At 38.8% G+C, this 24,293-nt stretch overlaps 1 long non-coding RNA gene across 1 annotated transcript; it reads right to left on the bottom strand.

The window, feature by feature from the left end:
* Positions 1 to 14,860: 14,860 nt before the first annotated feature.
* Positions 14,861 to 15,985, bottom strand: LOC309505365. The gene is made up of 3 exons (XR_014208403.1): positions 15,832 to 15,985; positions 15,621 to 15,723; positions 14,861 to 15,174 (listed from the first exon to the last, which is right to left on the bottom strand). It is a non-coding gene; the product is annotated as an uncharacterized lncRNA (long non-coding RNA).
* Between the last annotated feature and the right edge of the window lie 8,308 nt (positions 15,986 to 24,293).

The raw sequence follows: 24,293 nt of genomic DNA, 5'->3' as shown, positions 1-24,293 counted from the left end.
CTCCATCTGATCTGGATACGGCCCGGGTCCGGCTGACTACATCATGCGTTGTGGTCATGTCTAGGCGCAGGTCCTCCATCTGATCTGGATCCGGCCCGGATCCGGCTGACGACATCATGCGTTGTGGTCATGTCTAGGCACAGGTCCTCCATCTGATCTGGATACGGCTGACTGCAGTAAACCTCGGAGTAAACAGAAACACTAACATTAGCGTAGATGCCATTCTTCAACGAGTACATTGGGTGTTATAGGAAGTGTTCCCGGTTCCGGCTGACCTAATCTATGCAGCATAATAATAATTTAACTGATTTGAATAATAGGAATGTATAATGTGTTGTATGCTAGGACAAAGAGATGTGTCTTTAATCTGGCTTTGAACTGACAGAGTGTGTCTGCTTCCCGGACAATGTTAGGTAGACTGTTCCAGAGTTTTGGTGCTAAATAGGAGAAGGATCTACCGCCAGCAGTCGATTTTGATATTCTAGGTATTATTAACTGGCCGGAATTTTGAGATCGCAATAGACGTGATGGACTATAATGCATTAAGAGCTCGCTCAAGCACTGCGGAGCTAAACCATTTAGTGCTTTGTAAGTAATCAGCAATATTTAAAAATTTACACGATGTTTAATAGGCAGCCAGTGCAGTGTTGACAGAACCGGGCTAATATGGTCATTCTTCCTGGTTCTGGTAAGAACTCGAGCTGCTGCGTTTTGGACCAGCTGTAGTTTGTTTATTAAGCGTGCAGGGCAACCACCCAGTGGAGCATTACACTAATCTAGCCTTGAGGTCATGAACGCATTAACTAATTGTTCTGCATTTGTCAATGAGAGCATATGGCGTAATTTAGATATATTTTTAAGATGGAAAAATGCGGTTTTACAGATACTAGACACGTGACTTTCAAATGAAAGGTTGGTATGTAATAAAACACACATGAATACGGTCACATATTCCTGCCATTTACTATTCTTGAAGAGCATAAATGTAAAGGACTCCCGTTACTGTAACTGTTTCTTGCGTAAACTTTATGATACATGAAATTTTATATTTTAATCTAAATGTGTGATTTGGCAACACTAAAGTTTTATCTGTCATTAAACACGGATGGGTGCGTAGCAGGGCAGGGCTTAGGGGGCTTGGGCTGTACTTACGCTAGGCCTGTATACAAACATCATTATGGAGTAGCACAAATTACACAAAAATGTAAATATGCTTTGAGGTTCCTAAAGCAACATGCCTATAAGTTTAGTCATAATATTAAATAGCCATTATGTGGCCACCAGGGGTCGTTATACACACCCTAAACTACTAATTAACTACTAATTAAAAACTACTGGGTCCTAATGTCCTACATCTTACAATTATAATACAATATGCAGGATGTGCTCTCTTAGTTGAGAGATCAAAACTCTGAGTAATAAAGACAAGATATGAACAGTATTTTTTCAAATTTATTGTCATTTCTGTGTCTTCTTATGTCAGATTTTTAAATTTAGCCAACAAATTGAATCAGAATACTAAGACACGATGTATGGCTATTCCCAAATAAAATGAAGTTATTATCAATCAACACATTTCCACTGTTTAGACATGGCATGTATGGATTTACACAGCAAATTATAATTGCATAAATTATATTAAGAGATTAATGTTTTAAATGTAACATTTTAATGTAGAAATATTAAATGATTAAAATAAATGAAATAATTCTACCTTTTAACTATGGATTTTTGATGACATTTATGCCTATTCTGACTATATTGTTATGGCAGTGAGACAGAAGAGCGCTCAAAACTCTTCAGAGCACATAATTTAGTGGAAAATTAATAGAAATGATAATTTTCTGTAAAGCAATGGATGTGAATATATGATAATTTATCAAGATTTTTCTAAATTTTGGGCTAAAAGCCTAATAGAAGCGGTTTAAAGTAGCCATGGATCGCAATGGCGCAGATGTGATTTAACACGTTATGTGAAATAAAGATAAATATCAGGTTATGGCGTTTGATTATGGCCTCAAAGCTCGCAGTCGGAGGATATTAAGGCCCGGGTGTATGCTCCGCTCCGTCGGAGAGAGCACAGTGAGTTGTTAACTATTTATTTGTCTTCTACCGATTTTGTATTTCACATTTTATTACTCCCGCACCCTGTGGGAAGCTTAAACTTATTTTCATCCTTTATCGTTTTCATCCTTTTTCGGACAGTTCAATTACTGTTTAGATTGGGTGTTATAAATGTGCTAATTACGATAAAGCAACTTTATAATTGTTCTGACGGTAACACTTTACAATAAGGTTGACATTGACATAGAATGAACTGCACTTTGTTAATGTTAAATTCAACTTTTACTATTAAGGAAATCAAAAGTTGTAGGCCTATTTATTAACATTAGTTAATGCACCGTGAACTAACCTGAACAAACAAAGAACAGCTGGATTTGTATTATCTAAGATTAACAAAGATGAATAAATATTGTCAATTGTATTGCTCATTGTTATAGTTAATGTTAGATAAAACATTAACTAATGTTAAGTTAACCTTATTGTTAATACAATTAACTATGATTTTTATTTTGTGTGTATACATAGGGGAGAACCGGGGCGAAAGTAACGTGGGACGAAAGTAACAAAGTGATTTTCTCAGAGCCCTGACTATATTTGCATTTCAAGCTATGACAGCACGTTTAGTACGCAACCCTTGACGGAGCTGCCAGATATCACGTGAATTCGTCATCGTTTCCCGCGGTTAGGTCCGGAAAGCAGTTTTCGAGTTCGATAAGTAAATTACTGAAGCGGTACTTTTTTCCGAATTACAAGTTGTGTTCTTCGTTTCATTTTCGAGGGGCTTTGAAATTCGGGAGTCTCCCGGAAAAATCGGGAGGGTTGGCATATGTGGTGTGTGTGTCTGTGTGTAAAATTAGGTAGAAAGTTAGGTAGCAGCAGAAAGTAAGGTAGAACAGTTAGCCTATGTGTATTAGCATGTAGATACAATGGGTTATCCCACCGGTTCGATCCCAGGGGATTGCACATACCAATGTATAGGATAATGCAATGTAAGTTGCTTTGGATAAAAGCATCTGCCAAATGCATAAATGTAAATGTAAACAGCTCTGGTCATGTGACAATTTACAGTAAACATGCGACACTGCACATATTTCATTGAGATCCTTTATTATTTCAATATCTGCTGGAAATGCATTGATAGATCGTTCAGTAACATTTTTATAGCCTTAGAAAAGAAACATTTTTTTACGGTCACTATTGTGACCGGCTCCAAAGTAATTACAGTGATTTGTATCTGTAGGATATACGTTTGTAATTATTGTCTTTTAATTGTCATCTGGTAATGGTGTTTGTATACAATTTAAATACAAACCCTATAGTTTAGTTTCTAGTAGCCTACCTTACAGCAGTAGTGACTGTCACTAGAGGGCGGTGACGTAGCGTTCTATCTACACTACACACTGTTCATTTAAAAGTTAATAATAATAATAATAATAATACATTTTATTTAGAAAAGCGCCTTTCAAGGTACCCAAGGACACTGTACAAATTGGTATAGTAAAGAACATACAAAACACTAAAACACAATGCAGCTACATCCATGATGGAATTCACTGACAGTATAGACAGTATAATCAGCTTGGGACATAGATTACATACACGGTACATAAAATGCCAAGATGCAGAGAAAATATAAACACCCTCAAATGGCATGTGCACTGAGCACGAGGTGAAGACAGTGCAATCAAAATCAGAGGGCTGACAAGAAAGCTAAACTAAAAAGATGTGTTTTTAACTTAGTTTTAAAAATGGATACACTTGTGCTTTGGCGCATCTCAAGCGGCAGGGCATTCCACACTAAAGGCCCTGTCACCCATGGAGCGAAGCCGAGATGTAGGAACTGCTAAGAGACATGCATCACTAGAGCGAAGGGTGTGGGATTGCAGGTATGGGGTGAGGAGATCTGATAGGTAGGATGGGGCCAAATTATGTAGGGATTTATAAACAAAGAGAAGGATTTTGTAATGGATGCGGTAGTGGACAGGAAGCCAATGCAACTGCTGGAGGATAGGAGTAATATGATCCCAGGACCTGGTGCGGGTGAGCAGCCTTGCAGCAGAATTTTGGACATACTGCAGCCTATTTTGGATTTTTTGCCGAGAAATAGAGCATTGCAGTAGTCAAGCCTTGATGTGATAAATGCATGTATAAGTGTTTCTGCTGCAGATGAGTTGAGGGAGGGGCGGAGTTTGGAGATGCTTTTGAGATGGAAGAAAGATGTTCTGGTGATATTTTTAATATGTGACTCAAAAGAAAGAGTAGGATCAAAGATTACGCCCAGATTTCTAACTTCAGCAGAAGTTGTAGTGAAATAGCCAGGGATAGATAGCTGCAGATGTTCAAGTTTTTTTAGAATGTTAGGGGTGGAAGTAAGAATAGCTTCTGTCTTATCTTGATTGAGTTTGAGACAATTTTGAATAATCCAGTTGTTAATGGCATTTAAGCAGCTAACCAGATTGGAGCGGGATTGGTGTGAATGTAAATCTGAGTGTCGTCTGCATAACATTGGTTATGGCATAACATAATAACCTGAGTAGTCCTTAATAGATTATATATTTTCACATTTATCTTTAACTAATGTGTATATATTGTTCATTACTATATGTGGTTCAGTAGTGTTTAGTAATTTAGGTGTGGGTGATCCAAATACAGTATGCTGGTGTTATAAGGGCAATCTGCTAGCTACATCCAAAATTGCTAGTTTAAAAAAGTCCTGTATTTAGTTTTTCTCAACTGAAGAACACAATGTTCAACTGTAAATTCAGTTTGTGTGAGCATGTGTCTGAGACTGTTATTGAGTTTATTCAGCACTCAAAGCTGCATAGCAATTCTCCTAACTTCAATTGCGGTGTGTGCCTGAATGCTCTAGGATGTATCGCAAAGCACATATTTTAAAAACTCATATGTATAGAGAGCATAAAGGGCTTGGATCATCTGTGCGACCTTGCAAGCAATTTGAGACTCCCTTAAAATGTGTGGCTCAGTTTTGTACAGTTACATGTGACACCGTAAGCTCCCTCATCAAGCATTTGAAGTCACACATACATGAGGGTTTAGAAATCAAATGCCCAGTCAGAGGTTGTGATTGCAGGGTTGCAAGTCACACCTTGTTAGATGTGTCCGATCCTGCTGAGCCTAGTAGTCTGCATACACTGTAATGAATTGCTGTAAAAAAATACAGCATTATTGTACAGAAGCTGGCTGTTTTTTAATAATACAGCATTTTGCTGTAAACTGCAATGCATTCTGGGGTCGTGTGGTGGTTTGACTCAAATTTACGGAATATTGCTGTAAATTTCAAATCTACAGAGCCATCGTCGTGGGATTGTCAACGGTCGTGATTCGGGTAGCGGCAAGGCGAATGATTCACACACAACTGTGGTAAGTTTAGTTTTTTTTAGTTTTCATGTTTTGTAACTGTCGCAGTATATGAATGTAGGCTATATTATATTATGACAGACAGTCATCTGTTAACTCGGGCGCAGAAATGAAAACGCGTTGCTAAGGCCTCGCTGTCAGCCTGCTCACGGAGCGTGCCTGAATGGGAGAATGGTGCTGTTCCAAGCGCTTTACTTAACCAGCTAGGTGTGGATTTGTGTGCCTTTGTTATCTTCAGCCAGGTAATGTTAGTGTATTGTATAACGTTAGTTCATTTATAATATAATATGCTTTTTAGATTTACAGATATTTGTGTTTGTTTTATCATCTGGCAATTGTTTTTTTTGCACAGGATGCACAAGGCATTTTACCAGTGTGGTGACACATGAACAAATGAACTGATCATGCGTGACGCTGACCTATTAACAATCGAGTTGACTTATTGGAGTTGTAGAATGTTTTTCTTTTCATTCTTTTTTTTTTTTTTTATTGTGCTTGAATCTGGCTCTAATCTGGTCTCAGTTGTCGATTTGCGTTAGTGCAGTTGAGTTGGGAAGTTGAGAGGGCAGTGCAAGGAGTTCCAGTTAGCATTAGAGGTCATTTTCTAAATATTTCGTTGGCTGTTGCATTTGTTGGCTGTAGAGTAGAGACTTAAACAGTAATTTAGTCTTTGACTTAAGTGTGAGATTTTTTTTTTTTTTTTTTTTTTACATCTAAAAACCCATTTGAAAGAGGGCACAGCGGTAACTTGTCCATTTAAACAGTGCAAAAAGACATATACTGTCTTGTCAACGTTCACATCACATTTATCAAGATGTCATAAAGGAAAGACAGAGCACAGTCTGAAACCATTGTTCAGGTAACAGGTGCACGCCAAGGAAGCTCTCTGGAGTCTATGGTCCATTCTGAGGACAGGTGTAAGGCTGCTAACTCAAATCAAATGACTGTAGATGAGATTTGCCCAGAACATGTAGATAATGAGATGTTTCTAAAAAATCTGGCCCTATTTTACCTTAAACTGCAGGCAAAGTTGTTGCTTCCTGCATCTGTTATTCAAGCAGTCATTGAAGGATTCCAGGAGATACATGACATGAGCCTGTCAAATTTCCTGAATAAACTAAAAGAAAAATTGATTCTACTTGGAGTCCTTGAGACGGACATAAAAAGAGTGGTAGATGAGATTAAAGTGGATGATCTTCTCCACACTTGCAACACTCGGATATTGAAAACAGATCAGAGGAGGAAAACCGTGTTTAAATAGAGCTTCAACTACATTGAGCCAGCTCCCATTTGTTTAGGGAATAATAAAGCAGGAAATTAACGTTTTGCCCAATGCATTCCAATAAAAAAACAAAAAACACTAGCTAGTCTTTTCAAGAGCGAGTCCATGCGGGAGCAGCACAGTAACACCCATTTGGAAGTTCACATCAGCAATGTTTTTAAGGACAATTGGGATGGAAAAGTAGTTGCAGAAAATGCTTTGTTTAAGTCAGATCTCATGTCTTTGGGCTTGATTCTCTATCAGGATTCATTTGAAGTAGTTAATCCATTAGGTTCAGGAAAGAAAAAACACAAAGTGCTGGCAGTCTATCTTACTTTAGGAGACATTTTGCCTCATAATCGGTCAAACACTGACCATATGCAACTTGTTATTCTTTGCAGAGAGCAAGATTTCAAGTTCTTCGGACATGATTTGATGATGGGGCAGTTGGTAAAGGATCTTAAAGACCTTGAGGTGAGTGGCATCCAAATGTCCAGTGGTGAGATTAGGAAACCAATTGTGTGTGCCATTGCCGGAGATAATATTGGCTCACATGCTATTGGAGGAAATTGATCGATCAACATTTGTGGCAGACCCACTGGTCAAGGGGCCAAGCAGGACTGTGCAGTCATTTAAAGGTAATATCCAAGCAGAAGGTTTGCACCTTAAAAAAGGGGTCAAATTTGACTCGCTGTTCAATGACTTATCACATTACCATGTATTGGACATGATCTTTTTGAAGGTGTTGTGTCCAATGATTTGGCTCTGTGCATTAAACATCTGGTCAGAGTTGAGAAACAGTTTACATATGTGGAACTGAATAGAAGGGTAAATCAATTTAGATACCAAGGCAGTGATGCACATGATAAGCCATGTGAGATCAATTCTGGGAGTGATAAACTTGGAGGGCACGCTGTTCAGAACTGGTGTTTCCTGAGATTGCTACCAGTGTTAATAGGAGATCAAATAAGGGACCCAGCTGATAATGATGTGTGGCAACTTGTTTTGCAGCTCCAACAGATGGTAGAGTTCGTCTGTGCACCTGCTTTTTCTTCTGGACAGATCGCCTACTTAAAGGTAATGATTGAGGACTACATGCATTTTCGAAAGAAACTATTTCCTGACCAACCTCTGAGGCCAAAACACCATTATGTTACCCATTATCCAGAACTAACAGTCCAGTTTGGGCCACTCATTTGTCTCTGGACCCTCAGATTTGAAAGCAAACACACATATTTTAAGCAGTGTTCAAGAAATTTCAAGAACATTTGCTCTACTCTTGCTGAAAGGCATCAGCTATTTCAAGCTTAAGTGCCGGAAGTCTGTTCCCGCCTCATGTTGTTGTTGAAAAAGGAACAGATTTTTGCCCATCCGATTACAATAGACAATATTAGAGAAGCTGTTTCACACCTTAACTGTCAGGCAAACACACTAATTTCACATGAGGCAAAAGTGAAAGGGACTAAATACAAAAAAAAAAAAAAATGTTTCTTGTGCTTGATCAAATTGGTGCTGGAATTGTATTTGGCAAAATAAAAGCCATTCTCATTCAAGGAGATTACGTCAACTTCATCACAGAAAGATATAACTCTTCAACTCTCATTGATCAGGGCCTTCATTGCATTTCCGAGAAACCTGCAAAAAGGCTGTGTTGTGTCAGCCAAGAAAACCTGTTAGACTATTATCCCTTGCCCATGTACAAACTGTGTGTCCTGTCAGTGCTTGTTCTTCACTACTCTTTTCCTTCTCTAGAATGATGTCTGCAACTGTGGGGGAGGAAGTAAAAAAGGGCATTTCCAAAGCGCTTCCTGGTCTTCTTGGTCCCACCAAGCCTTTCTTCAACCACAGTAGGTACTTGGCCCGAGTCATTTCAGGTTCCTTGGAACCAAATGCCGAGCGAATTACGCAGTGCAGTAGCGAATGGAAAGAGACCACTCCCCCCTGATTGCCGCATAATGATTCGCATCATTGTTGATGAAATTAGGAAACATGAAAAGAATCCAAGCAAAGCACAGTGCCTTGCTGTTGCTCTCAAAATTGTCAAACAGTATCCAAAGAGCTTTTCTGATTAATGATGCTCAAGAAAAAAAATTAAATTGGGTACAACTCCCCCTTGAAACAAATAAAAACCTGTGTAGAACACGTCGATAGAGATAATACTTTAACACGCAGGCGACGGATCAGGGGAGTATCTGACACACCTGAGAGAATGCAATGCAGAGAACCAACAGCCCCATACGGATGTGCACAATGGCAGCCTGAGCCTCCGCTTGCAAATTCTGATGATGTACTTGAGGAAAACAGACAAACTTTAGAGACTTTGTACCAGCAATATGGAAAAAGTGGAGCTGACAGGGGGGATGTTTGTGCCTTAATGAAGGGAACTTACTATTTGTAAAGAAAGCACATCAATGGCACACAAGCACCTCCTATCAAAGACCTCAAAAGCAAATGTTCTTGTATTAGTTTATATGGACAGGCCTTCCACTTGGATCCTGTGGAGTTAATGTGTTTTTCTTCTCCACTCTCTAGAGGTGCACCACAACAGCTGACCTTCAAGCGACACACACCATACCCAGGAGCCCACGACTAATTGTGCTAGGTAAGTCTGCACACTCTTGATTGACCAGAACTTGGTCTTGACCAGAAAAGAAAAGCTTGTATGTGTAACTACTTGAACAGTGTACTTTGCAGTTTAATCTTTTTCAGTCAGGGTTTTGTCTCTATTAAGGATGTTTCTTTTATTGTTCCTCTATTTAGTTTTCAAGTTAAACATTTTTGTAAGGCTGTCTTGTTGGCTTTGTGCTTGCTGTGTTACCGGTAATACTCAGTGTTCGTACACGATTACATTACACTGCTGTACTGCCCCCACTGTCCTTTGCTTTTTTATAGAAATAAAAACAGTTTAGTTCACTTGGACAAGAGACGCTACAGTTGTAAACTGAAAGCACGAATGGGCACCGGATGCTGACTATTGAAGGCGAGGTTGTGTGTGAGGGCATCCAGCCCAGCTTCCTGTCTGGCCTTGCCTCTCTGTTCGCTGCATATTATATATTCAATCTGGAGTACCAGGAGGAGGCAGCGTGTACCTTGGAGTTCATTCAAAGGTAATGGTTGAATTCTAACAACTTCATTACCAGCATTTTACATAATGTAGATTATGTTTTATCAGAACTTTCCTTTTATCTATGTAGACACTATCTACATAGAATATTATGTTTATCTATATTATATTTATTCATATTCATATTATACGTGTTATATCTTTTGAGGCCTTTAATACATTGTTTCTCACAATGACTCCAGAAGAGATTGCATTTTTCAGGGTGAATGATTTAGCATATGTCTGCCTATTTAACACCAGCAAGCTAATTAGTTAAATCAGATGTTTTAATTAGTGGACATCTAAAACTTCCTTGGAAATCTAACATATGGTCCAATTTCAAAAACATGATTACCTGCCTCATAAGCTAAAACCAACCTTAATTACATATTGTCTGTTTCATGACCCTGTAGGTGCTTTGTATCCGGATCCTATATCATGTATGAATGAACACGTGTGGGACTTCAAGAACTGCACAGTCTTATCAAAGTCATTTGCAAGGTTTAGACACCAGTGCTACTGCCACAGTATGCGGCATCAAGATGGACTCTCCTTTTAACCAGCTTAATTATTTTCATGTTTGCCAGCCAGGGCTCCCGCCATGTCTGGGGCATGACTTGTTTGAGGGTATTGTGTCTTATGACCTTGCCTTGTTTGTTGGTCACTTGGTTCAGGAGAAGCACTTTTCCTACTTACAATTAAACAGATGTACAAATCTATTCAAATATCAAGGAAATGATGCCAGCAGCAAACCAGCAGACATGTCTCCTGGTAGTGAATGATTAAGTGGACATGCAGTTCAAAACTGGTGCTTTCTGAGGTTGCTACCTCTTTTTGTGGGTGACAGAATTAAAGATCCTTCTGAAAATGAAGTATGGCAACTCATACTGCAGCTGAGAGAGATTTGTGCACCAGCCATTACAGCAGGCCAAGTGGCATCTCTTAAAGTCCTTACTGAAGAATATGTCTTCAGTCATCAAAGGCTTTTCCCTGCCAGTCCGTTAAAACCCAAGCATTACTATTTGTGCCATTACCCAGAGCTGATTCTTCACTTTGGCCCACTTATACGCCTGTGGACGTTACGGTTCGAGAGCAAACACACCTTCTTCAAGCAGTGTGCTAGGAAATTGCACAACTTCTTTGCAAAACTCTTGCAGAAAGACACCAACTATTGCAAGCCTACCTGAGTCTCTTTCCTTCAGATGTGCATGTTGAGAAGGGTACAGAGTTGTATGTGAGTGATTACAACGACAGGATCAGGGCATCAGTGGCTGGTCAAAATTTTGAGTCACAGTCTGCAGCAGCTTGCCATGAAGTCACAGTGAAAGGCACAGTATACCGAAAGGGGATCACCAATTGCTCTCCACCATTCTTTTCCAGAGGCAGTTTGAACTGGCACGTGACAGAGGTAGCTGGAATAGTTGTGACGAGTGGAGAAAGCTAGTTAGGTAAAAATGCACACACAAGATGTAAACTTATTGGGTGTTTCTTTAAATAACATGTTTTTAAGCTATGGCACAGATTCTACTTTACTACCAAATGTTTTGTAGTACATGTTCTCATCACAGTGATGAAAAAAGAAAAGAAAATTGATTGTAAAACTGCATATTTTAAGCTTGTTTAAGCTTAAAGTCATTATTTTATCACTCATCACACAGTCAAAGTTTAGGTGCCCAGAGCTGGCGGTTTTTAGGTGTGGTAAAAAAACAAAACAAATGCTATAGAAATAAAGAAACTGATACCATCCCTGTCTGTATTAAATCCAACTATTTCAAAATGTTTTGTCTAAACTGTTATTTGTTTCTTAAATATCCTGGTTCATTACATCCAGATTCAATTCATACCTTCCTTTTGTAAATTACTTGAGACAATTTTTTGCTTACTAAATGTGTTTTTCTATATAGGTGTAAATAGTTTAATTGTATTCCCCCCAGTTAGTACATAGTGCAAAGGGATAGTGCACTTTGATTTCTGTTGTGGAAATGTTGGACATCTTGTACATGTAACAGTAAAGTGTGAGTAAACATAATTTGTTTGTAATCAACATGGACAGTGTGACTGAAAAGTGCAGTAAACTTGGAAACTTTTAGTTTGGTCAAGAATGATGAGTTATATATAGTTCCACTCCTTTAGGTACAGTCTGTTGCAGTAAAAAGGCCACATTTACACATAGCCGGGTATTTAGAGAAATTTTACATCAACCCGCATAAATACGCCGTTGAGCGCCATCATAACTATGCCAAACCTGTTGGCGGCAGTGAGAAGAATAAAGCCACGCAAGCCAATCAGAATCCTCAGAATCGTCAACAACGAATAACACGAGCGACTTCCTAGGGCGCTCACATGACATTAAGCATTTTCTGCCGCATAATGTGACGTTTGAGATCCTAAAACCCTGTTTCTCCCAGTTGACACGGCAACACATAACCGGCGTGATCAGAAATCTCCACTTTGGCCGGAGTTTTTAGAAATAATTGTTTTCTGTGATAAAAATGGGGTTTTTGTGTAAATGAGAGGCCAAACGGCAGGGAAATATCTGCGTCTTCCCTTCGTGTAAACGGGGCCTAAAGCTCAAACATTGTGTATAACTATAGTAATTTGACAAATGGAATTGTTTATATGTCTGCTAGTCAACTAGAGTTGTTTAATTTGTTATAGATATATCTGTACCGCGAACTGTTTCAAAAAGACACTTTTTCAATGACTCGCATTGACAGGGGAATGTCCGATCTGTCCGCTTACACGGCAGGTCCAAATGCACATCCGATTCGTATCAGATTTATTTCCACTTATAAATGACGCCTGAAACCTCACGTATGACTGAGCTCTCGTGGTTAACAGGTTTGTGGGTTTGTAAGTTGCACCTAGCCGCATCAGAAATGTTCATAAGCTTCTAATGACTTAAAGCTTCTAAACTCTTGCATTGTGTAGGCACTGATACCATAAACCAGATAATTGAGTATGTCAGGGTGTGTGAAAGGTGGTAGTGCTTCTGGGTCTTTCATCCATTCTGTAGCTGCAGGTCGTTGGGGTCCATGTTGTTGATGCTAAGCAGTTTCTCTACATAACGCTGCCTGGCGTTGTTATTTTGTCTCTCCCGATAGAGCCCATTTCCTTTCGCTTCCTATTTCTCCATTTATTCAACCGTATCGCAAAAATGCAAACGAATATCAAGCTGCTCTTTCTCTCACTGTCGAAGTAACCATGGCGACGGATAGTGTAACCACCTAAAATGGCGGCGCCTTCCCGGAATGCAACGCGGAGTGAAACGCGTGACGCCACATTCTCATTCTCTATAGTAAAATTCGGTCCGATTTTCCCGTGGTGTCTGTCATTGCTATGCAACCGTGCACTGCGCTCTCCACAACAACAAAGAAGTTTTAGTAGCTAATGGATTTCCACCACAGAAAAACGCTTGCTGTAGCTCTGCTACAAGATTTATTTACGGAGAAGAGAATAACACCCGTAGTGTTTGGGTGCTCCCCCATCATTCCTGTTGACTGAGCTTTTAATGTTGTTAAGGAAAGGGTGAAGCTGATTGGTTGGTTCTTGTCACATGACCTGCTGTGCGTTTCCGGCAATCTGAAAAGTAGAGATTTTTTCATCTCGCTGCACCTGGAAAAAGAGCGCGTACGTCGCTTCAATTATGAGCGCGCTTGCCGCGCGCCTACATTTGAACAAACTCGAGCGCGCAAAAGATGCGATGTGTGAACGGCCCCTCGGCGGGCTACCTCCAATCAGGCCACGAGCTCTAGAGATCTTCTTTGTAGGCTACGACTCGATACTTTTTTGCTACTTTGTAATAACTTTCTGCAGCCAGCATTTCTGGAAATGAACGAGGGTAAAATCTTTTTTAGACCTGACTAAATTAAATGTAAGACCTCGGATGAAAATCTGGCCGTTTTTAAGACGTTTTAAGGCCTTACATTTAAAGTTCCGAATTTTAGACTTTTTAAGACCCCGCGGGAGAACCCTGCCGTAAAGTTCACAGACCTCGGACTGCCGGCCACTACCTGCAATTGGATTTTGGACTTTCTTCTAAACAGACCGCAGATGGTAAAGATGAGAGGGATAACATCAGAAAATATTACAGTTAGCACAGGCACACCCCAAGGCTCTATACACTGCACACACATGACTGCGTCTCCACTCAGGACAGCTCGCTCGTCATCAAATATGCAGATGACACCACCATCTTGGGCCTTATTAAGGGTGGGTATGAGACAGGAGAGGAAAAGGACCTGTTCCTCAGTGTAGACAAGACCAGAGAGCTCGTCATAGACTTCAGGAAGAAAAGCCTCTCACCATCAAGGGCACTGTGGTGGAAAGGGCCGACAGCCACAAATTCATTGGCCTGCATTTGACATCTAACTTGAGCTGGACTACAAACACTGTTACCACAGTGAAGAAAGCTCAAAAACGCCTGCATTTTATCAGGCTTCTAAAGAAGGCTGGGCTTGGGATGAGCCCTCTTACTCATGCCTATAGAGGACTCATAGAGAGTGTCTTGACATATGGCATCACCGTGTGGTTTGGAAATGCAACACAGGCAGAGAAGAAGTCTCTCCAAGGAGTTATACAGACTGCAGAGAGAATCATTGGGACTAACCTACCACCCACACTGTGCATAGAGTGCTGTAAGAAGAAAGCTCAGTCCATAGCTCACTCACTACTGAGGCCCAGACAACAAACCCTACAGCCTGAGACACGCAAGAGCGGACAGTCTCATCACACATAAAACACGCTTTTACAGTAGCTTCTGTCCAGCAGCAGTGAGACTAATGGCTGACTCATAGAAATAGGGCTAGAAAGCACTGGTGCACTTTGTTTTAAGACTCTAAGGGTGATGCAGTACAATTCCTATGTGTGTGTTCAATTTCCTTTGAGCTCTACAAATGGCAAATAAAACTTTGACTTTGACTTAAATGTACTGGATAATACATTACTAAAATTTTTCTAAATGTATTGACTGTATGTATTATCTGTAAATGTACATTTTGCTAACTTCCCAAATTCCAACGTTGACTCATTACATAAAGAGTGCTGGTGTCTGTCATTTTAATAGAGTGAGACTAATCATAAAAGCTTGAATGTAAAAATAGCACATTAGTGTCACAGGAAGAAAATAAAAGCATAAATCAGGCGTGCAGGCCTCCTCCGCTTTCTGTGCGTCGCTCCATTAGTGCTGTCTAGTGATGCGCAGCTGCAGAAGTCACTTCTAAATACTGTATAAGTGGACACATTATATTTTCCATGACCAAATGCTGCTGAATTGTGTCAGAAGATTCAGTTCAATAGACACACAGTTTTTCAGAGAGGGAAGAGCTGTCAAACAGAGCAAGAAATGCAGCGGTTCTCCACCGACTGACTAAAGACAGAGAGACAAGATGAAGACAGAGAGAAAGGTGTGAGCGAAACTGAAAAGGGAAGCAACATTTGACTTTCACTTGTATACTTAAACACACAAACACTGACAAACATGTCCAAGTAAGGGCAGAAAACTGCTGTGTGCAGGACGGGTCCGTTGAACAGAGCCTTGCTCAGCACACACTGCGCTCATAAGAGCCCTGTTTATGGCCAACTACTGACCGGAGAACAGCAAATCATCACATCTCGGTTCAGTTACACATTTAAATACTGAAATAAAGAACATGTACTCATTCATTCCACTCTTTTATCTATGCAGAATCTAATATCTTTATTTTTCATTCTGATTTCAGGGTGAAATGTTGCATGTTTTTAAGAGCTCTACCCACAATTCATCCTGAGTTCTGTTGTTTATCCAAAAGAATATCCTCCATATAAATCTCTTACCATTCCAAGTGTGAGTGAGTGTTTTCGGATGGGCTGGAATGATCTCATTGGTCGTTAAAACTGGGCTCTGGTAGGACACCAAGAAGGGGACGGACTCCCAAACCTGTCAGACATACAGACACAGACTCTCAGCTTGTTTATGTGAACTGTGTTTGTCTGAAAGCAGCAGTGCTGTGATGAGCACACACACACACACACACACACACACGACCTTGGCAGCGTTGACCAGCCTCCAGGCGTTGAGCAACCCGAAGCCGTACATGTGGCTGTGATGGAAACCTGCTCCATTCCTTCTCCAGTCCGCCTGTGCGTCATGCTGAACACATTAACACTAACACTAACTTTAACAGTAGAAATAATAATACAACAGCAACGTTTTTCTCATTTTATTACTGATTGGTAATTCATCCTCAATAAATGTACAAGAATTTTTAAGTTACATTAGTTAGGCTAGTTTTTGCAGTGATATCGATTTCGTTGAGAATTTTCAAAGTCAATGTTCTCTAAAATGTTTATATTGTCGCAACCTTATTTCCAGCAATAAATATTTATACAGTGATACACTGTTATGAAATAAAATTACTTACAGTATATTATGATTTTGATCATATTGCCTGCTATACAAATACATACACACACACACACACACACACATACAGAGAGAGAGAGAGAGAGAGAGAGAGAGAGAGAGAGAGATCAGAAAAATGGTTTACTCCTGGTGCTCCAAACCGTACAACTTCAATCACTGGATATGATGAGACACAGACATGTATGCGTCATGATTCGGTCTGATCTGCTGAGGTTTGTGTGTCTTTTGTCTCCGTTGTCTGTGTGCCTGTGTTGTCTTTTGAGCACATGTTTGTTTTTACAGTTCTGCTGTCATTGTGGCGTTTCCCCTCCCACTCGTCCTAGTTCTACGCAATCGCCCGTGACCAACTTCTCTTTATTGCCTTACCGACTCCAAGTAGTGTTACATTTGACACTGAAGCTTCAAGGTGCGTATCGAGTACGTAGCGCAATTTCTCAAGAAGCTCCGTGCCAGAGCGCGTTTTGTATTCAGAGAAACACGTGATGAACGAAAAACGAAGCCTCACTTTCTTTCCAGTCACGTGAATGGAACCCTAGACCACTACTCTACAGGTTTTTGGAAGTTTAAAGGGATAGTTCACTTTGAAATTAATTTTTGGTATGTTTTAGCTTACCTCAAGGGCATCCAAGATGTAGGTGTCTTTTTTTCCGCAGTAGTTTCAATTTTGATATTTTTAGGTCAAACCGTTCTTGTCTGTCAGTCATATAATGCAGGTCTATGGTCACTGTCTCAAAGAGCATGCACAGAGTCCAAATTAAAACAATTCCCCGTCGTAAGTACACATTGATGGCCTAAGACACGAAACGAGCGGTTTGTGTGAGAAAACGAACAGTATATATATCGTTTTTACCACTTATACACAGCCATGTCCGAGTGATCTGATCTGACGTGTACGCAGACTGGTGCATAGATATATACACTAGATGTCGCCTTAAAGACATTCGTTCCAATGAACTGCCGTAGACAAGGAGACATCTAGTGTGTATATATCTATGCACCAGTCTGCGTACACGTCAGATCAGATCACTCGGACATGGCTGTGTATAAGTGGTAAAAACTATATATATACTGTTCGTTTTCTCACACAAACCGCTCGTTTCGTGTCTTAGGCCATCAATGTGTACTTACGATGGGGAATTGTTTAATTTGGACTCTGTGCATGCTCTTTGAGACAGTGACCATAGACCTGCATTATATGACTGACAGACAAGAACGGTTTGACCTAAAAATATCAAAATTGAAACTACTGCGGAAAAAAAGACACCTACATCTTGGATGCCCTTGAGGTAAGCTAAAACATACCAAAAATTAATTTCAAAGTGAACTATCCCTTTAAGTCCATTTACTAACATTTTATATATATAAGCCTACAGCCTATGATACATTTTCATATATTCTGACACATAAACAGCATATAAACCATAAAATAATTAGACCAACATTTACTTGCATCAAGCAACTCTGTTGGTATTTTTATTTCTGTATAGTATTGATATAATTGTTACATTTATTGTATTGCCACACTTTAATATGTTAATTATATTATCAGAAAACTGAACATTTAGCGTTGTCAGACGTATATATGTCATTGTATATTGTTTATTTGAAAGCATTAAAAGTGCAGTTTCTTGTCTCTCCTTGTATTGTTCAAGTGCTTGAGGTTGATATGTTATTTAGTAATTAATAAGTAGACCAATACTTTCTAAAGGTAGTCATTATTACATTAATCTAATTACACTGTTGAAGATGTCAGTTGTAGTTAGTAATTAATAACTATTTTAGAGTAACTTACCCAACTGATATAATATCAGAGGTGAAACTGGAAGAACAGTGTGTTATTCAGCCTAATTTAAATCTTCATGTATAGGGGCAATCATGCAGGCATTAGAAGAACATGGCAGCAGCTGAACATGAAATATAAAAACATAATTTAATCAGGTAAGGCTTGAGCATATCATGGGTGTAGGCTACCCGACTTTACATTTGACATATTAAATAACTAAAGCATCCAATGTCTAGCAGTGCAGCAGTATTTTTGGCTGAGGAAATTCCTGGAGGGACTTCAGAGCCAGTCACTCCTGAAGATCCAAGGGCCTCATAAAATGTAAGAGGTTTACATGTGTTATTTTTAATATAGGCTATTTTTGATATTTCCATTTATTTTACTTTGGGTTGGTTTTTTTGTTGGTCCCAACAGATTCTGATGGTAATATCTGTCTTTTGGAGCCTCCTGTCCCAACATAACCCCAGGCAGTCGTAAGTCTCCTACTCAATACACCAGAAATTATGATAAATAGTGTTATAAAGTGTCCTCAACCACATGCTCATCTTCACAGGACGATGAGGATAAAGAGTTTCTGCTGCCACAGAGAGGCCTACAGAGGTAATGCTAATATTATGTGTCTACACATCAAACAATAATATTATGTGCTTATATTAGGTTCACAGAGTAAGTTACCATGGTAACTGACTCTGAGTATAAGTTACCTCTCTTTCAGAAAAGGGCTTGACTTACTCTGCTTTCTCAGGTTTGACATACCCCCCATTCTGAAACAGAAAACCCAGAGTTTCCCTCATTTCAGGGTTAACATATACTCAGAGTTTTCACTTAACCTCCTTTCTGAAACAGGCCCCTGGGCTCATTGAGAGCAAAATAAACATTTCTGTTACCTGCAATTAAATTCGTATCTCTCCCCGAGAGTATGTACTCAATATCTTATCAATATCTTTAAGAAAAAGTGACAGTGTACCTTTTAATAGAGGTATCAATGACCGTATTGGTATCATTGGTGATACTGGCCTTCATTCAGACTACAAATATTTAAAATACTGTTATTTCTACATTCATCTGGATAATGTCAAAATATAGATATGATTTCACATTTTACCATGTGGTGTCATTAACTGTCATTAAGTGCAGAAAAATGTGCAATTAATAACTTTTAATTGATCGACAGCCCTGACATATATAGATAAATACAAGTTGTAATAGTGTAGTTGTATATGACATTGGGCTACGTTTATACAGTCAGTCCAAATCCGATTATTTGTGTATCCGATTGGAATCTGGTTTACCATAAGGCAAAATCTAGAATTTTTGGTATCGTTAGACTCGGCAAGGATTCAGGAATGTAAGGAGATGACTCCCATGAAAATAAGTCACCCACACCCAGTTATAAACATTTGAAAATGTAATTTTACCACTAGGTGGCGCTGGTTCGAAACTTCTCAGGCTCCTTCAGGGCACCGTACTGATGACCCATACGGAGTTTTGTAACGATACATCCATGCGTTCATAAAATACAGCATTTTAGTACCTGATATGGGATATCAGTCGACTCGGCATGACGCCTTGAATCTAACGAGACCACTTTTATGATTTTTGGACAAAATGTTCAGAAGTTATAAGCAATTTTTCGTATCTCTTGACCAGTAGGTGGCGCTGCACCGAAACGCAGCATGTAACCTCAGGTCATGCTTTTGATGACATATACCAAGTTTGGCTTAAATACAATAAAGTGTTGTGGAGATACAGCCTTACGTCTGTTTTCGCAACGCTGCGTAAAATTAGTTTGCATGGTATTCGAGAACGGTTTGACGAATCGACGGAATGTCGATTAAGTGCATGTCGGCATGGTCTGAAGATGATCTGGTTGCATTTTCGTGAAAATTGGAGCAACGGCCTAGGAGGAGTTCGAAAAAGTAGGTTTTTTTCTGAGAATTCAAAATGGCGGACAAATTTTCATGAGGAAAAATTACGTCATATGATGTAGTCAAATCATCTTGAGGAAAGGAATCAGAGGAAAAAGATTTTGTTTCTAGCTCTTATGGTTCAAAAGTTATAAGCATAAACATGAGTGAAAATTTGGACAGTTGGTGGCGCTAGAGGGATTGAGTTAGAGACTCCAAATGTGCTATGGTGACCGATTCATACCGATTCATGACACCGGCTCTCTCTGGATCAGAACACTGAATGTTCGCTGTGATCGCACTCGTCAAAGGCTTAATGGACATAGAGCCGAATCACTGTAATACAGGAATAAGATTAGTTGTGTGTTTGAATCGAGAGCGCCATCGTGAGGCTCTAATGTATATCTTTTTTTTTATGCGTAAAGTTTGACGCTAAGCGTTTCCCACTGAAACACTGGCATAAAGTTGGCTTGAAATCGGATGTTCGATATTCGCAAATTTAGGGACTGTCTCTAAAGTTACATCCGACATTGATAAACATGTTGAAATACAAGAAACGGTTGATTTGTGAGGAGAGAAATCACAAGTTTGTTTTCTAAAATCAAAATAAAACTGAACACCTCAATATTGAAATAAATCAAGGTCGACACAACAGCCTTAAACATCGACAAACACTTAAGTCTCAGTTAAGCTCAAGTTTTCAAAAGGGCATAAGTAAACCAATGTCCTTCAGAAAGGTCTCTTCAATATAACAGATAAAATAATGTTAATAAACGTGAACTTGTACTGTACGTGCAGGTTTCGGCCTCATCACCAGCTGCAGTCATGACCTCATCTCATGTATGAAACACTAAAGCACTCCCATTTGTGTAAAGTAGCCTTGTTGACAAGTTTGGTTGAGTAAGGGCAAAACACTCAAGATGTAGTTCCTCCAGTGTCCTGTAGATGGCGATATCGCTTTTAAATGAAATACTGCAGAAAAAAGTGAGGTGCCTTGCAGGACTTAATGAGCAATTGCGTTATTCATCACATAGCCTATGTAAAGAGAGCATATTCTTATTTAAAAATGCAGTCAAGTAGGGAGTAAAAGTTGCTAATATATTTAATATCTCATTCATAGTACAAAGTAGCCAAAAAGCTACTTAATTACAGTAACTAATTACATTTACTTTACACCACTACCATTGATTAATTTCACGGTGACTGTAAAGGTTTGTGCACAGTGTTCTCATAATGAACCTTTAGAAGTGTATTTTTTGTTTATGCCTTTCTCTAATTGTTTACAATGATGATCTCTCTCTCTCTCTCTCTCTCTCTCTCTCTCTCTCTCTCTCTCTCTCTCTCTCTCTCTCTCTCTCTCTCTCTCTCTCTCTGAGAAAAACATTCCCCTATTTGGTTAGAGAGTGCTGAGCTTGTGTTAGCGAACACTGTCCTAGGAAATGCCATGGAATTAGTGTAGCCTAATGTAAGAATTCAAAAGGCCTAGTAAACAGCACTGTTGCCTTTCAGCAGTCCTTGAGTTATTGAGGTATTATAATGTTGTTATCACAGCAGTGTAACTGCATCAGCAGAAACACATCAAGCCCGCACATTCACATTGTTGCTGCAGATCTATATAGAAATACAGAAAGTGATTTCTAGGTTACAAAACTTTTAATGAGCCGTAAAGTATAAAATGGTTAGCAGTAAAAGGACATTGATAATTATTAAAATGTTGATCATTGTGGAATCTAATTAACACTGCAAGATCAGTTTTATCTTTTTACCAGGAAATACAATGAAATGAAATGCACTGTAACCTAAACTTCTATATCAACACAAATATTTTTAATATAGGCTGTGCTGTAGGCATGACATGAAAACCTGCAACACTAGTTCACTAGTGGTCCCCTAAAGATTCTTCGAGATTTTACAAGCTTTCCGGGGTGTTTATAAAGGTATTTTTAAGTAAAATAATGTCTGTGGTAAAACAAAACAATGATCCTTGGATGTTTTACTCTACAACGTAAAATACTCTATAAATATCTTGAAATTTGAAGCTGTAATGCCCAGTTTTAAAAACAAGGGTTAAGCCTATAGTCCAGACTAAAATGCATGTTGGCGCTCTCTTAACTGAAGCAACTTGCACTGACAGATCTCACAATATGACAGTGCCATTGTTTTGTCTCAAGCTTGAGTTTGTTGTCCAGCTCTATTTGTTTGAACAGCGAGAGGTTAACAGGTTAAACTAACCCTTTAACCCCTTAACCCTTTAACCCTTTAACCCTTTAACCCAAACCCCACATTTTGGCGAGTGGGGCATAAATAACATACTCAAAATAAAAAGGTTGTTTCTCATAAGTCATTCTGGATATCTGAATAGACACATAACCAACATATATTTAGAAAGCCAACACTTGAGAGTTTACAGTTCAAGACTCAGAATTACTTAGACTGTTATTAATATGGAGAAATATATGCCAATTAAAAAAAAAAAAGTTTTTAATTTTTTTAATTTTTAATTTTTAATGTTTAAAAATATTATGTGGTTTTGGTTCAACAACTTATAACCACAATTAAAGTGTAGCCATAATTGTGTTCATGCTTAATTTCAAATCTAAAATTAAAATTAAAACTATGCATTTTATGAAACATTTTATACTATGTGTGTTTTTACAGACGGCTAATAAAAATGCAAATTAATTAATTTATGGCCCCTATAACTCCTCAGAACTGCCCATTCACGACTCTATAACCTTTCACACTTCTGCCAGTTTGAGACTTAATCTTCATTATTCTTTTGTTTTTATTCAGCCATTATTAGCCTTTATTCTAGCATTACTTTGCTTACCCATCCACATCACTTTCATCCTGTGTTACTCCACTTATTACCTGAAGTCTTAAAAAAAAAAAAGCCATATTCTTGGGACCTTATCCGAATTCTTGTAACAAAATAGATTGTGAAATAGAAATAGCTCCTGGTGCAGCAGGTGCATTACAGCTACAATTAGCATCAAGCTATATAACACAATTTAAAAGATTAATATCACACTTTTTCTTCAAAACTCACCTCAAACCACCAACGAGTGTTTTTAATAACTTCCGATTGCATTCTAATATGGATTTTGGTCATATAATGTTGTTGAAATATGTCATATTTAGCATTTTAATTGGAGCTAATTGCTACACGTGCTTATAGCATGTATACTGTAAACATTATTTATTGATATGAATAAACCCCAAATCGCATGAATATCACACACAAATCATATACTATCGTAATTGTGTGTTTCTTCTAAATTTTTGATGTGTAAAAACGTTTATTTGGCTTTGTTTTTCACAGAGCTGTGAAGGAGGAAGTTTACACTGGACGTGGTCATGTAGAAGACAGGAATTATGCCACGTAAGATGATTGACAGCCATATGCGAAATCAGCTGACACGGACACTGTCTAGTGCCTCTACCAGAACAGACGTGAGAGAATATAAATGAACTCAATTATTAAATTCAAATTCAAAATATCAAACATTACAGATTGATTATTTTACACTCCTTAAAGCTACACTGTGTAAAATTTTAAGTAGATTTTTAGCAAAAAAACACTTTGTTCTTTCAAAATTATACATGTGTAATCACTTCAACCAACTAATTAAGTATTCTCGTAAGTGTATAATCTGCCATTTAGAATACATACGAGTGAGTCGCTCGAATGGCGGCAGCACATCCATCTTGAAAATACAGTAGCCAAAGAGGGACATACCTGGAAATTCAAGCTTCGCCTTTCGCGTTTACACTCAGTGACACCGTGACGAATGCGAGAGGGAGATTACTCACGACTGCCGGCAGATTTGGGATAATACGGCCACCGGAGGAGTTAAAACGCCCTTGGAATGGGAGGGGCTAGAGAGTAATATTCAGCTGGTAGTCATATATAATTTCACCGCTAGATGGGAGAAAATCCTACACAGTGTAGCTTTAAGAAATGAATGTCACTGCAACCTAGTTTGATCACAAACAGTGGTCAAACATCGAAGCTGGTGTCTTTATTCTTTACTCAGCTTGTCCAGATCAAGTAAGAGTGTGATGTTTCAATGTGCAGTGAATGTTAAACAACCTATCATCTGGACCCGTCGGTGACCTTACGGGGTTAATCTAAGCTCTGTCTGTGAAACTGGGCCTAATACTTTTTTTTCCTTTGGAATAAAATGCACAAATGAATCATTAACATTAAGACCAGGAATGTGTATTAAGAAAGTAAATGGGGTTCGTTTTGATTGTATGTCAACTTGCATGTATGAAATGTTAGACGACACAATCTGTCATTTTGCACAAAATTCTACTCTGTTCAACAAAGAATGCTGCAATTCAACCGAATATGTTGCACAAAAATAGGGATTGACTACAGACATGGAAAC

This window comes from Leuciscus leuciscus (assembly GCF_965113295.1).
Source record: "Leuciscus leuciscus genome assembly, chromosome: 9".
NCBI lineage: Eukaryota > Metazoa > Chordata > Actinopteri > Cypriniformes > Leuciscidae > Leuciscus > Leuciscus leuciscus.
This window is presented reverse-complemented; position numbering and strand designations above follow the sequence as displayed.